We start from the raw sequence: 14,870 nt of genomic DNA on the forward strand, positions 1-14,870 counted from the left end.
CTATTGGAACTAATGCGCCGCAGCTGCTCCAGTGACTTCTGCTTATGTACATAAAAAGTCCTGGGGGGAGGGCTTAACCATCAGATGCCTGCTGCTCGGTTGTTTGGCTAGTCTTTCCATTTGCTTATTCCTGAATCCAAAGGAAAGAAAAACTTTGAACTTGACCTTCCTCTCCCGCAAGGGCTATTTATCTGCCTTCAGCCCATGTTCGTAAAAGAAAATTGCTAGTCCTTTGCTTTTTATAAGGGAAGAATAAACAAGCACTAGCTAGATAAGGAGGAATATTTCCCTGCTTGCTAAATACAATCTGGTGCACCTTAGAAGACAAATCCCAAGGGAATAAAATGGACTCTCTTTCTCCAATTAGAAACTAAAACAAAAGGTTTCAAAATACCACATATGGAACACATTTCAGCTTGCTGTTGTGTTGTACAACCTTGCTAATTGTGGCCCTTTCAAAGCATGGAACAACAGTATTTACATCCAAGAATGGTATTTGTTGTTTCTTTGGATTTAAACTGATGACCTTCCAGAGGGACACATTGTTTTCATAAGAGTAGCTAAAACTGATTTTCAAGTTTCCATCATTACTTATGGTATACAAAAATTTATGTAGTCAACTACATAGGAATAAAATAAATCTAGCTTTACCTAGTTATTTCCTTAATTTTCTTTCAGTCTAAGATTTTCTTTTGTGATCAACATAGCTTCAACAAACTTACTCAAAGGAGGTTTAAAATTAAGAAAGAAGAAGAAATTATTTCTTGCCTATTTAATTTGTTACTGGAAAAAAATAAAAATGTTACCACAATTCAAGCAAGTAACCAAGTAATAAAGCCTGTTAAATCCCATTATATGGACATTGGAAGTGCAAATATTAAACTGGATTGGCAGGGAACCCAAACCTCTGCATAGAGATGTGCCAGTAGTCTAGCAATGCTACAGACAGTTCAGGATTCAAAGCAAATCACTTTTCTCAGGACCTAAGAATATTTTTTCCTACTTTAAAAACAATGATTTAAGAAGGAGTTAGGAAATACATCCAGATAAAATGGAGAATGGAGAACTTACTTAATTGTTTTTGTTTGGTTTTGATTTTTGGTTTCTATGATTACTAATAGGTAAATTTTTAAAGTTTCTCCTACCTTCCCTCCCTAGTTATTCCATCTTAAATTTAAATTCCTTGCCTTTAAAATGTTACAGGAAAGGATACTCAGGTTCTGTTTACAGAAACACAGGGCCACCACCTGGTATACCTATAACAATTTAATGAGCCATACATTCGTGCCATGACTTAATCAGAAAATCTGTATGCAAATATCAATTTTTTAAAAATCGGGGTATGATTGTTCTTAAAGAATTTTCACCAGTACTAAAGATTTCATCTCTACTCAAATGGCAGACTGGTGGCATGCTTCCTTAGTTTAAACAAACTAAAGATTTCCATTTCTCCATATCTTTCAGCACTATATATACATATATATATATGTATAAATATGTATGTGTATATATATAATAAGATACTATATAATATGCATGGCATATATATTATATGGTATATGTAAGTGGTATATATATATAATATACATATTATATATATAATATAATATAATAATATAATACTACCAAAGGAGTAGCCAATTTATGTAAAGTATGTGGAAGGACTAACCATTGCATTAGGAGTTGTGCAAAACAGGTATGCAGTGCTCTCCCTCAAAGAGCTCATAAGTTAATGGGTAGGACTGGTCAATAGTCAGGAGAAGACACCAGAATACATAAATACCGATAGTATCTAGGTGCAGAAAAATGCAATGAAAAAGGTATGCATAAGCGATGAGGGAATGCTGAGGTGGAGTAAAGCGTGAAGCCAGAAGGATCAAAAATTGATGGAAAGGAAGGCAAAAAAGAACTGCCTTACAGGTAAGGAACTAGAATGTGCAAATAGCCATAAAGAAGAAATAACCAAGACTATTTGAGGAGAAAAAAAAAAAGCCCAGTAGTCAGTAGATGTAAAACCTATTCAAGTTTGTAGAATAAAAAATTAAGATAACTGGATAAAGTGAGGGGAAAAAAAAGAGCAGGCAGCAAACTGACATTCCCCTTCCCTCTCCAACAGTAGAAAAATTTCCCACTATCTAAAGGCTTAGTTCCATTCATCAAACCTTTGTGGGCATTTATTTTGTGCTAGGCACGATATGAAGTGCTCTGCGATATTTCAAGATTAGCTAGATTCTGTCCACACTGTCTGGGAGTTCATACTCTAGTAGATAAACTGCAAAAAAATTCACATGACAAAGTATAGCTCAAGTACCTAGATGAGAGCCTCGAAGCTGAGGATACTTAATGTCTGATTTTAAGTACAGAAAAGTGATTCTCAATTACCAAATAAAGTAATCAATATGTCTAAGAATAATATAGGCCATAAAATGGGAAATTCATTGAATTCAGGAGATTCTAGGCTTCAGAATGTTCTTGCTTTTGGTAACCTTCACTTAAGAGAAGCAAATTACTTACAAGCTAGTAGTCTCATAAATGGCATGTCATGTGGATGCTCAGAGATTAGGCACTTTGTCGATGATAATAACTAAGCTAAAATGGAAGATATAATAATTTCCTATAAAAAATTTCATTGAGGGTTTTGGATAAACATGGACTAAAACTGAACTAAGACATTCTGCAAATCTCCCATTGCTTTGGTGCATGTTAAAGGACTCCAATGTAGACACAGAATTGGCTGCCTGTTTACAGGTTCCCATTTCCTATCATTATTTGTTCAATAACCTAACATCTACAATTACCCTCCTAAATCCCTCAAAAAATATATGGTACTCATGATGCCTTTTGAAAATAAAATTAATTTTGTTTTCAGAATTCTTTGCCATTCCCCCCTTCAGAAAACTTAGAAAACCCTACGGTGTTTCAAAATCATGCTTGAAAATCACTGCCTTAGGAAGTACAAATTGGAAAGTTCTGAAGATAACCAAAGGTGGGTGATGTTTGGATAAACTGGCAATTTTCTTTATAATAATGCAGAGGGTCAAGGAAACTCTTCCAACAGGAATGCTATACAGCTTGCCTTTTTTTTTCTTTTTAACAAAATGTCTTTCAAATCAGCTGCCAGAAACTTTTCTGAAAAACACAGTACTGCAAATGACAGCCAAATAAGGCCTCAGGTTTTAACAAGTGGAAATTTGAAAGTGGGCGAAATGTTTTGATAAAGTTACCCACGCCTAGAACAGCAGATAACATCTCTTAATTTCATAAAGATTTTCCAAAATACCTTTTTGTGAATTTTCAAAATTTGTTTTTTTAGATTATTCAGATTTCTTGATAACATTCACTTAACTAATTATTCACAGGCAGCAAAACAAATAAGAAACAAGATGTGTACAGGCTCTGAAACAAGGTTTGAAAAATGTGCCCCTGTGTAGGTAAGATACACGTAAGGCTGGATTTCCCACAACTGAAAGGGAGCTGTGCTGCAGCTTATTCAAAAAGATGGATAAAGTAAAATGATTTACACATGACTACAGAATGCAACATATGCTTCTCCCAACTATACACTTTTATTTTATTATGTTTTATTTTTGAGAAAGGGAGAGTGTGAGTGGGGGAGGGGCAGTGAGAGAGAGGGAGAAAGAGAATCCCAAACAGGTTCCTCACTGTCAGTGCGGGAAGCCGATGCAGGGTTTGAACTCGGGAACCCTGAAATCATGACCTGAGCCAAAATTGGATGCGTAACCAACCCAGCCACCCAGGCATGCCCCCACCACAAGAAGCTTGTTTTGACCCCCAGCTATGATACTGTTTTACTTTGTGGCTCAGTTCCTCATCTGTGAAATTGAATAATAGTAACAGCTATTGCATAAGAATCCTGCAAAAATTAAATATGTTAATACCCATGATATAAACTGTTGAGAAGACTGCCTGGTTTAGAGTCAACACCCAATAAAAGATGCCTGCCACAAGCTGATACAAGGAACTTACAGAAATTTATACATGGTAGATATCAACTATGTGCCAGGTATCTTGCATTTCATTTCATTTCATTTCATTCCTGCAATAACTCTTAGGCTATTATTTCATTACCACTATTTTACTGATGAGGGCATAAGGAGGTTAAATAACTTGCCCAAAGTCATATAGTTCAACAGTACAGAACTGAGATTTCTTTGTCTATGGAGTGCTGGGGCCTCTCATTTAAACTCTGTACCAAATGACCCCAATAAAGAAAGCCGATCCAATATTTAAAATTGATGACAGATATTTTTATAAAACATAGTAAAAATCTTAGTGTGCTGAGCTCTTGGTCCAGTTAACACTAATTTCTGCCCTTGGCTCCACTCAGGACATAACCGTGGCAACCAGTGAAGCCTGCCAAGTCACGAAATTCTTACAAAGGCACGGTATTCTAGGAAGGGCAACTTGAGGGGGAATTCCTGAGTGTTTTTTCATCTATATGTCTGTACTCCTTTGATACAAAGGAGCTTTTATTAAACTCCATGGTAGTTTTCCATTTTGCAAAATACTATATTCTTAAATTATTTCACTTTAAACTTTCATTGTGATTATTTTTCATTTAGGATTTATATCATTATAAACTCTGATGATAAAATTATATCATCCTTATACTGAAAAGTGCATCTGGACATGGCGGAACAGGGCTTTTCAAATCATCATCATCATCACTAAAACTTTATTAGTCTTGGGCTGATTAGCAGAGATCAAAAACAATAAAATACCTACTTGAGAACAGGAGATACAGACAACCCCTCTAACAAAGAGAAGGAATGATAAATATCAAACTAATAATAGAAACAGTGCCTCAAGGGTTTAGAGGAGTAACATATATATCTCAGCCATGTAACTTGAAGAAGCAACAGAAGATGAATTTGACATTGAAAGAAGGTACCTATGGAAGAATAATTTTAAGATAGTTTGGAGGAGGTATATTATCATGAGGAGGCAAGAAATGTTGGATTTAGACTGTTTCCTATGGAAAAATTAGTAAAATTTCTTTGGGATATAAGTAAATAATAGAGATATCTACATAAGATTAATTTGGTGGCAGAGTGTACTATAATTTGGAGGAATCTTGAAGGCTGTTTAGTTTAATAGTTGCATCTCAATATGAATTTGTGTAGAAATGGAAAGAAAGGGGCTAATGACCCAGTATTTGTAAGGAACATTCGAGTCAATAGCGAAGTCAAAAAGAGATCAGATATTTCTTAACATAATCAATTATATTTTCCATCTAACTAAGTATGTTTCATCCAATTAATCATCAAAAGTCTGTGAATGTAAAAAGAGTATCTAGGGTTTATTGAACACTATATATATATATATATATATATATATATATATCTGTCTTGATTTATATGAGAGCTATATTTTAAACATATAATGTGTTGGTCCCAGCTCAATTTAATAAAAAAAGATTATTTTTTTCCTAGATTAAATGTTAAGTGTGCTTTTTCCCTCTAGACCAAAACTCAATGTTAGAGATACCTCTAATGAAATAGTAAGTCAGTATTTCATTTAAAAGAAAAAATATTTTATAGGACACAATTTATAGTAGCAATTAGCACAGCATGTTTACTTTATTTCTGAGAAAACAGTTGCACTACAATTTAGGGAACACTCTTTCATTCACTTATAAAACCTTCCAGTTCTGTCTGGAATAGAATTACTCCTGATTAGTATGCTAAAATGATACACTAGAATGCCCTCTCTAAATATTAGCCAAACTTCAATAAAAACCATAGGTTTTAACGGCTACTAAAATTTTAACATATTTTAACATTCTCTATTTCTGGGTCTTTTTTCTGTGGTTGGAAGAGCCAAGCACTTTGCCTTCATCTTGCTGACAAAATCTCCTACATCCCACTATATGTGTAGTAGACCATCCCCTACCATAATGAATGAAAAAGTCACTAGCTATAAGTGCAAAACAAAGATGCCCTAGGCATAAACCCTTAGCATCATTACCTAATTTGGCCATCACAATCATTCCAATGAGGTAAGTACTATTACCTCATTTTCAAGTTGAGAAAACTGAGGCATGGAAGTTAAGCAACTTCCCTAGGGTCATACACACCCCCTAGGTAACAGAGTTTGAATGTTAAACCAAAGAGCCCTAGTCCAGTGTCTCTGTTTGTAATCACTACACTATACTGCCTTTGGATTTATAAAATAAAGTCAAATAAATTAATAAAGGTACTCTTAGCAAAATGAATTCATATAACTTAATGCAAATCTAATCGCACTACAAAATATCTATTTCAACATATTGAAGAAAAAATATCTCAAAAAACTAACCAATGCCCATTAGCAATGATACTTCTGAGGCTCCGATAGATATTTCTTCATAAACAAAACATACCCAAACTCCCCAAAATTGTTCATTGTATCAGACCTTCAGAGTATTTTGCTGTTTTTGTCCACATAAACACACATGCTAATGAACAAAACTCAACATGTATCCTAAATTCAGAGTAATATCATACAGTAGTAGTCTATTCAAAACTTCGACACCAAGGAGCACAAATTCCTCATCTCTTTTGCAGTCTCTGTACACATCCACCACTAGCCCCAGGATAAGGATTTTTAGTCTTTTCTAAATTAGCATAATATGCCTGGAAAGCCTCCCTCTAGCCCTGACACATAACATCTGTTTCAGTCATTTTGTTTTTCGGACATGGTTTTTATGAGACAAAATAGTGTATTTCACTGAAAGTGTCCATAATTCAGGGGTTTATAATTGTGGCTGGCAATTTGCTTTCCAAAGTTTAACATATTTAGCCAATGAATCCTCACAAGCAAATCGTATTTTTAGTGTGATACTTTTCATATCTAACTGTAAAGAACCTTCTCCAACCTAGTCATTTATGGGGCATGTTTTACAAAAGGCATCACAGAAACTGTAGTTTTACTCCCAATTCTGTAATTAACTAGCTAAGTTAACTTGAACAAGTTTATTCAGTTTCTCTGAAACTCAGTTTTCTATTTACAAGTCCTATAACTTTCCTAAGGTGTTATAACCTAAAAAAAAAGAAAAAAGAAAAAGAAAAATCAGAGGCTGTCTTTGATTACAAGTTTCAGCTGCCATTTAAGAAAAATCATTATCCCAAGTGCATCCTGAGGAAATATGGTCTCATCTATTTGCATGCAGTGATAGTATGTTCCACAGATAATGCTTTAAAAAGAGAAACAGAAAAGATATATTCAGTGTTTAAGAAAATAAGAGGGTGCTGCACTAACCAGGTGCCTTGCTAATATTTTTATGGCCCTGAAACTTGTGAAAATTCCTTCCCGAACTAGGTAACAAAATTTATTCTGATATCTGAGTCACAGCTTGAGAGACAGAGTGGGAGAGCAATGCCTAAGTTAATTTAATATTTGGAATCAAAGCACTGTTTTACTTCTAACATAATGAAACTACAGAGCGACATATATTCACTATTACATAAGTCAGATTTTCTAACATTTCAGGACCTATCTTATTATTTAATAAAAGAGAAACCTCTGCACTCATCTTCCACAAAGTGTATCTCACCAGACTAATTTTACTCAATTTTAATGAGCACTGAATGGGGGAGAAAGCTTTTTGCGATTATAAAAAAGGGGAAGGGGCTACATTGAATATAATTAAACAGGTTTCCTTACAATAAGATCTCTTAGTATTTTAATATGCTAATATGATTTATGAAAGCCAACTTGGTTGGCTCTGAATTCACCTGCATCTTCCAGCATGTCCAGAGATGGGTATTATCAGAATCCTTACCTTGGCTTACTACAAACCTGTCTTTGAACACAGCTGATAGATAATGTTAACCTTCCCAGGTTTCTGATATGCTTTTCTTTTCTTCTTCTGAACTGCAGTGGAACAGAATGCTCACAGCAAAACCAGGAGCAGTCCAGGTACTGCCTGGTACCAGCCTCTATTGGACTTACAGTTATTGTTATGCTCCTGCTCTGAGCCTGAGGCTAAGTCCACCCTCCTCTTTAACCGGTGTACCTCCTCTTGTAAAAGGCTTAACTTTAGCAGAGGCTGTGAAATAACTGGACTGTGAGTCTAAATGCCAACTCTGTTGATAGCATGGTAGTTAGAAGGCTGTGAGCAGGCTAAGGCGTCAAAGAAATCCTCATCTAGAAGCCACTGTTGGTGAGAAGGTGCACAAAAGCAACACAAGGCCAAACAAGTGCATTTCAAGATTTAAATTACTTAAGAATCACTTGGAGACCACACCAAAGAGAGATTGATTCAGTAGGCCTGGAGTGGGGCTCGAGAGTTTGGATTTCCAAAGCTCCCACGTGATGGCAATACTGGTCCATGGTGCCCTTCTTAAATCTCCAGGGATTAGAATAAGTAGCGATTGATAGCAATTGAAATCTATCTAGCAAATGAAGGCAATTAACTTGTACCCAGGTGATGCCATTTCAAATTTATATCCAGCCATTGGTGTAGTGTTTAAATTTGTTGCTGATTTTTTTCAAGGAAGAGATTTTTATTTTATATTTTAAGTAAAATCTACCCCCAACATGAGACTCAAACTCATGACCCCAAGATTGAGTCACATGTACTCTTGACTGAGTACAGCCAGGTGCCCCTGTTGCTGATATTTTAATAAATAATGGATTTTTTAAAGTAAGCATTATTGGGATGCCTGAGTGGCTCAGTCAGTTAAGTGTCCAGCTATGGCTCAGGTCATGATCACGATTTGTGAGTTCGAGCCCCTCATCTGGCTCTGTGATGACAGCTCGGAGCCTGGGGCCTGCTTCGGATTCTGTGTCTCATTCTCTCTCTGCCCTTCCCCACTTGCACTCTGTCTCTCAAAAATAAATAAAAATGTAAAAAACAATTTTTTCTAAGTAAGCATTATTACATAATAGTACCATAAACTATTTTTTCAAATGAGCACAACACTATAAAAGATTCAATTCTAAAAGTAAATATTAGATCCGCATTTTTAAGGTGAGGCAAAAAAAAAAAAAAAGAAATTGAAAAACACACTCCTGCAAGTATGGTGAAATTCTTTGCCTGTTTCTACATTACTAACTGAAATTAAAAGACAAACCTTATCTAAGACTTATAGATGACTTTCTGGATGCAATTTAATTAATTTGAAAGCATTTAACTGGATCAATACTATGTGTTAAGTTCTATGGACATAATGGAGATGCTGATCATTGTGTATCTGAGGACACCAGATTCATTCTTTTCTGTGTTCACAGTTAGCTGAAGCTTTCAGTCAAGTCTCCTGTGTGTATAGCATTGACAAGGACACTCATACTCAAGATTTACCACCACACTACTGACCTCTCTATCATCTAAAATCTTAATCAGGAAAGTGTGCTTCCATCAACCCAATACTCCTAATCCTCCAGTAAGTCTATGTATAACTGTATAAGCGAGTATATGCTTTTCTTTCCAGTGCTTTCAAAGAAGTTATTCTGACCGGGAAGTGCTCGAATGATGGCTAAATTATGAAGAACAATATGAGTTTTTTCCCCAAAATTATTATTTTTCAGCCCTAATAAAGTAACTATGAATACTTATTACACTAATATATAAATACATAATCTAACTAGTTTAAGAACCACCACTTATATTCTGTAATTATGTAAGCACTGCATAAAGTCAGCCAGTAATTATTTAATCAGTTACAAAGGAAAAATAATGCATGACAAAGAAATCTTCCTGCTGTGCCCACGGTGAAGACTCTTCAACCTGAGCAGTGGTTGCCTTGTGATCCTTGTATTTTAAATGCCTGAAATATAGTGTGCCCAGAAGACATGTGTTAAAGGAAGGGAAGAAGGGAGCCAATGGTTTGTACACCTTGTTTTAATATTTGTTGTGCATTTTAGATAGTTAGACTAAAAGGACTGTGTGTCCAAATCAATTTAACACTGATCTACCCATTAAAAATTCAAAATGTTTTAGAAATAGCATTACGAGGCATGTCTGCAATTTTACAAATGCATTACTTTTATAAATTATCCATGTAATATACAATCTATTCTCATAGCAAAAATTGTCAAAATTACCCAAAAATCTAGAGGTCCTATAGACCACCATCCCCAAACTTGGCCCTCCTCACAGGAAACCGTATGACCAATTGTGTCTCTCTTTCCAGACCCTCTTGTCCATTATAGGAACCACTAGGCCCATGTGGCTATTCAGTACTTGAAATGTGATTAATGCAATTGAAGAACAGAATTTTTATTTTTTTACATTTTTACTCATTTAAATATAAATAGGCTTTTGTGCCTAGTGGCTACAATACTAGACAGCAAAATTCTAGATCTCCATGTGATGTCATGAAAGTTATGTGCCTAGAGGAACATATACTTCTGTTTTCTGAGGCTTTTGTTTTTAACCACAGTGTCATACTTAATGATCATTCAGCAACTTGTTTTCATTCAACAAAGATCTCCCTTGTTATCTTTAGCTGAGACACAGTATTACACAGAATGGTCATTTCTCAGCTCTGTTAGCCATGTCCCTATTGATGAGCCTTCAGGTGTCCAGATGTTCACTGTTACGTACAAACAACAGCCTTACAACCTCCTCACTGGGCACACATCCCAAGAATTTTTTTTTTTACAATAGATACACAGAAGCAGGATTCTTAAATGATAAGGTATAAGCATTTTTCATTTTAATAGAAACTGCCAAATTGTTCTTCAAAGTGGCTGATTCAATTTACACTCCCACCAACAGTGTTTGAGTTCCCACATTTTTTTCTCAAACAGCCTTCTACTGCCATCAATTTCCCTGCACTAGCTGTCAAAGTCTTTTTTTTCCTCCCTCAATAATATCTTTTATTTTTGTAGGGTGGAAGAAATTAAGCAGTGCATCAGTGGCTACCATTAAAATTCACAGAAGTGGGAAAATATATTTCACTTTACTTCCAAGTCAGTGTTCAATTTTTGCTCTTTAACAATTTTAGTTGACCAAGCATTTCCCTGGAGTGCCTCTAATATGACAATATCTACACATTATGGAGGGCTTTTTCAAAGGAAAAAGCATTACCTTTCTTTTTTCAGTAATGTTCTGGCACTACTCAGTGAAATACGTTTTAAATTGCTTTTCCTGTAATAAAGATAGATTGTGTTGAGAATTTATCCTTCTTGCCTAGTCCCTGTTTTATACATCAGCATAGAATTTTCCAATGCATGACCAAGACTCTATACTGCATCATGGCATTTTTTTCCTTGAGCAAAATTAATGGTCTAGATAAGGACCACTATCAATTCACTGGATCCTGGTCTGACAATAGTATCAGTGCAGCAACCTCAGATAAACATTTTTGTGTGACTGAAAGAGCCCTTGACTAGGAGTCCAGTTCTCAGTCTAATCCTACCTGTTCTAAGGCCTGAGGCAAGTCCTCTACTCTCTAGGTCTCGATTTCCTTAACTGAATATGATGGTGATGAAACAGATGACCACAGTGGTCCCCTTCACTGGTGAAATGTACTGCTCCTAAGAACACATCACCCCTCATATTTACAGGTAAATATTACTTGTAAAAATTACGGTAGTTGCTGAAAAAACAGGAAGAAGTCATCAGGAGTGGTTTTATGTAAAATCAGTAAACACTTATTAATATGTGAGGCCAAGTACATGTGCTGTGTAAGTGCACATAATATTTATGCTTTTCTACCTATCTGGAATGTTCATTGCAATCCCATCCTACTCATTCTCCAAAAGTATTGGCCACCTGCTTAGGAAAGATCTGGGAATCATAAGAGACAACTTGCAGAAATGTTTTAAAGCCTTATCTTCAAAAGACAGAACAGTAGATTTATAAAAATTAGAGGTTTTCATTCTAATCCCTGGCAAACTCTTGAATAAATTATTCAAGCAATTAACCACGAACCTTCTATGATGTAGGCAACAATATACAGGATTCAAATTAGGTTATTTAAAATTTGTATCATTTCCTTTCTGGAGACAGCGACTGTGCTAATAGATAATGGAATGAGTATCTTGTGTCATATTTTACCTGGTTTTCATAACGACATTTGACAAGATCTTTCAGATTATACTTGCGGGCACAAGGGAGCCAAGTGGGCTAGATGGATGGATAAGTGGTTCATAAAAACTTGGGCAATTGTCCTCAAAAAATGTGGAGTAACAGTGTCCACATAATCCCAAAAGGCAGTCACTACCATCATATGCAGAGTTATAAGCATTTTAAGATACAGACTTTACGATATGTATTTAATGTTTACCATATCTGACTCTAACACAAAATTGGCAGGATGGCTAAAGTGGTAGGTTAGTAGTTTCCCAAACCAAATTGATCATTACAATTTTCTAGGGGAAATGTTAAAACAGAACTCAGAACCCCACAAATAGTGAATTAGAACCAGCAGAGTTAGGTCCAGGAAACCTTTCCTAGCGAGTCTCATGATCAGTCATGATTGAAAGCCACAGTCCTAGATGATAAAATCAAACCCCAAGAACAAATCTGCTTTAAAAGGTAAATATTTTTTTTAAAGAAAATAAAAAAGAAAATCTTCAGAGCGTAGACGAGCAGATCAGATTTAACAATATTAAAATGAATTTAGAAAAATGCAAAATCCCGTAGCTCAAATGAAATGTTAACAGCAATTCAGATTTATGCCTATTAATCTTATAGCTCTAACAGAATCAATGGAAAGAGATAACAGAAGCAACAGAAAACAGTAATGTCATCAAAAGCTGCATTTGCAGAAGCAGATTATGTAGAGTGCAATGGTCAGGGCTGTAGCATGTGGATTTGTGGCATATGCATGGGCAGTGCCCAATCCCAGAGGGAGACATTCACAAATTCCCATGTAAGTGGTAAGATCGTACTGCATTCTGACCAAACTGGGAAATTGTTGTCAATCTTGGGGGCCACTTTTTAAATGAATGTTTACTTTTTTGATAACATATACCCTAAATTTACATTAAATACAAAAATGATAAATGTACACCTTGATTTTTTAATGTGGACATACATATGTAGGTAACATCCAAATAAAGATATAGAATATGTTTTTCTCAGTCAATACTCCCCCAGAGGTAACCACTATTTTGATCTCTCACCATAAATTTGTTTTTCCTGTTCCTGAACATCATACAAACAGAAACAGTATATACTATTTTGCATCTGGATTCTTTCATCTAACCTAATGACTGAGAAAATATTCTCACCTTGTCTGTAACATTAATCTCTTTCATTGCTCTGAAGTATGCCCCTGTTTGAATACACTGCAATTTATGTATCCTTTCTACCAGTGATGGACATTTAATATGTTTTCAATTTGCATGGTTATGAATCAAGCTGGAATGAATATTCTTGCTTATATATTTTATTGGACATAAGCCCTCATTTTGTTGAGTATATGCCCAGGGGTGGATAGATGCATCATAGGCAAGTATATGTTTAGCCTACAGTATATAATGCCAAATAGTTTCCAAAGTGATCTTTCCAATTTAAACTCCTATCAGCACTGTGTGAGAAGAGATACTCCATATCCTTGCCCACACTTGGTATTTTCAGTTCTTTTAATTTTAGCCGCTGTGATTAAGGTATAGTAATATCTTATTATGATTTTAGCTGCATCTTTCAAGTGAATAATGATGATGACTATTTTTCCATATGGGTTGGCAGTGGCATTGTAAATGTTTAACAACAACCTTCTGGGGAAAAATAGACACGTAAAATTTATTATAAATTTTACTATACCAAGTATATGTAACACATAATTTACAAACAATAAAAACTACACAATAGCCTTTAATTTTGAATTCTATAAAGCCAATTGATTCCCACAGAATACATTCATTGGTTTTTTGCTGAACTCTTGTATATGTAACCAAACTGAGGTTGCAATTGACAAGAGTGTAGTTCTTACATGACTGTGGGTTGATAATTTGGTTTACATTAACAAGTAAGACAAAAGTGAAGCAACAAAGACGTATATTTGATTTCACTCATTTGTCAGTGACTAGGGTCAATTCTTTGCTGCATCAGATCACGGTTTTAAAATTCCATAGGAAAGTTCCCTCACTTTTTGTGTGTTCTAATACAATGGCTGCAAACATAGCACACTTAATTTTAATCTGTATTATTAACATTTCTCTGTACTACTTTCTTAAGTCTAGACTGTCAGCAAAACAATCAACCCCTGATTTGTAGCACTTGATGATTTCCTTGATATAAATACCTTCATAGTCAATTTCAGGCGACCAACATGACGTCCCTGAACAGAGTTGGGAAGAGAAGTACAGTAACTCACTAATATGTGCTGTTTCCATCATACAGATACAGCAGACGAATAGGCTTAAGAGCACAGATAATAATAAAATGTAGTAAAATAAATAGGAGTGATAACTTCTGAGTATGTATTACCTATTTTTGATATAATTTATGTATTTATCTTTTTAATTTTTTTAAATGTTTATTTTTGACACAGAGAGAGAGAGAGACAGAGCACAAGTGGGGGAGGAGCAGAGAGAGAGAGAGGGAGACACAGAATCTGAAGCAGGCTCCAGGCTCCGAGCTGTCAGCACAGAGCCTGACGCAGGGCTTGAACTCACAAACTGCAAGATCATGACCTGAGCCGAAATCGGACGCTTAACCAACTGAGCCACCCAGGAACCCCAGATATAATTTACTTTATTGGAAGTTTATGTACGTTAATTTTAAACAATGATGTATGTAACAATTAGCTCACCAAATTTATGAATATTTAAAAATTAGTGCTTATGAGCCAGTATAGGCAGACCCTGGAACGCTAATGTTGTATATCCTTTCATTTGAAATGCCTGTTTATTTGTGATTTTTCTAAATTTGGGTTGTACCATTGATTTGTAAAGTTCTCTATAATGTCGAG

At 35.3% G+C, this 14,870-nt stretch overlaps 1 protein-coding gene across 2 annotated transcripts in view; it reads right to left on the reverse strand.

Annotated features, from left to right (window-relative positions):
- Positions 1–14,870, reverse strand: part of PDE4D (phosphodiesterase 4D) — a 1,415,237-nt gene that overhangs the window by 727,768 nt on the left and 672,599 nt on the right. The gene's annotated exons all lie outside the window — the stretch shown is intronic.

Source organism: Prionailurus viverrinus, chromosome A1 (genome assembly GCF_022837055.1).
Source record: "Prionailurus viverrinus isolate Anna chromosome A1, UM_Priviv_1.0, whole genome shotgun sequence".
In the NCBI taxonomy this organism is placed as follows: Eukaryota; Metazoa; Chordata; class Mammalia; order Carnivora; family Felidae; genus Prionailurus; species Prionailurus viverrinus.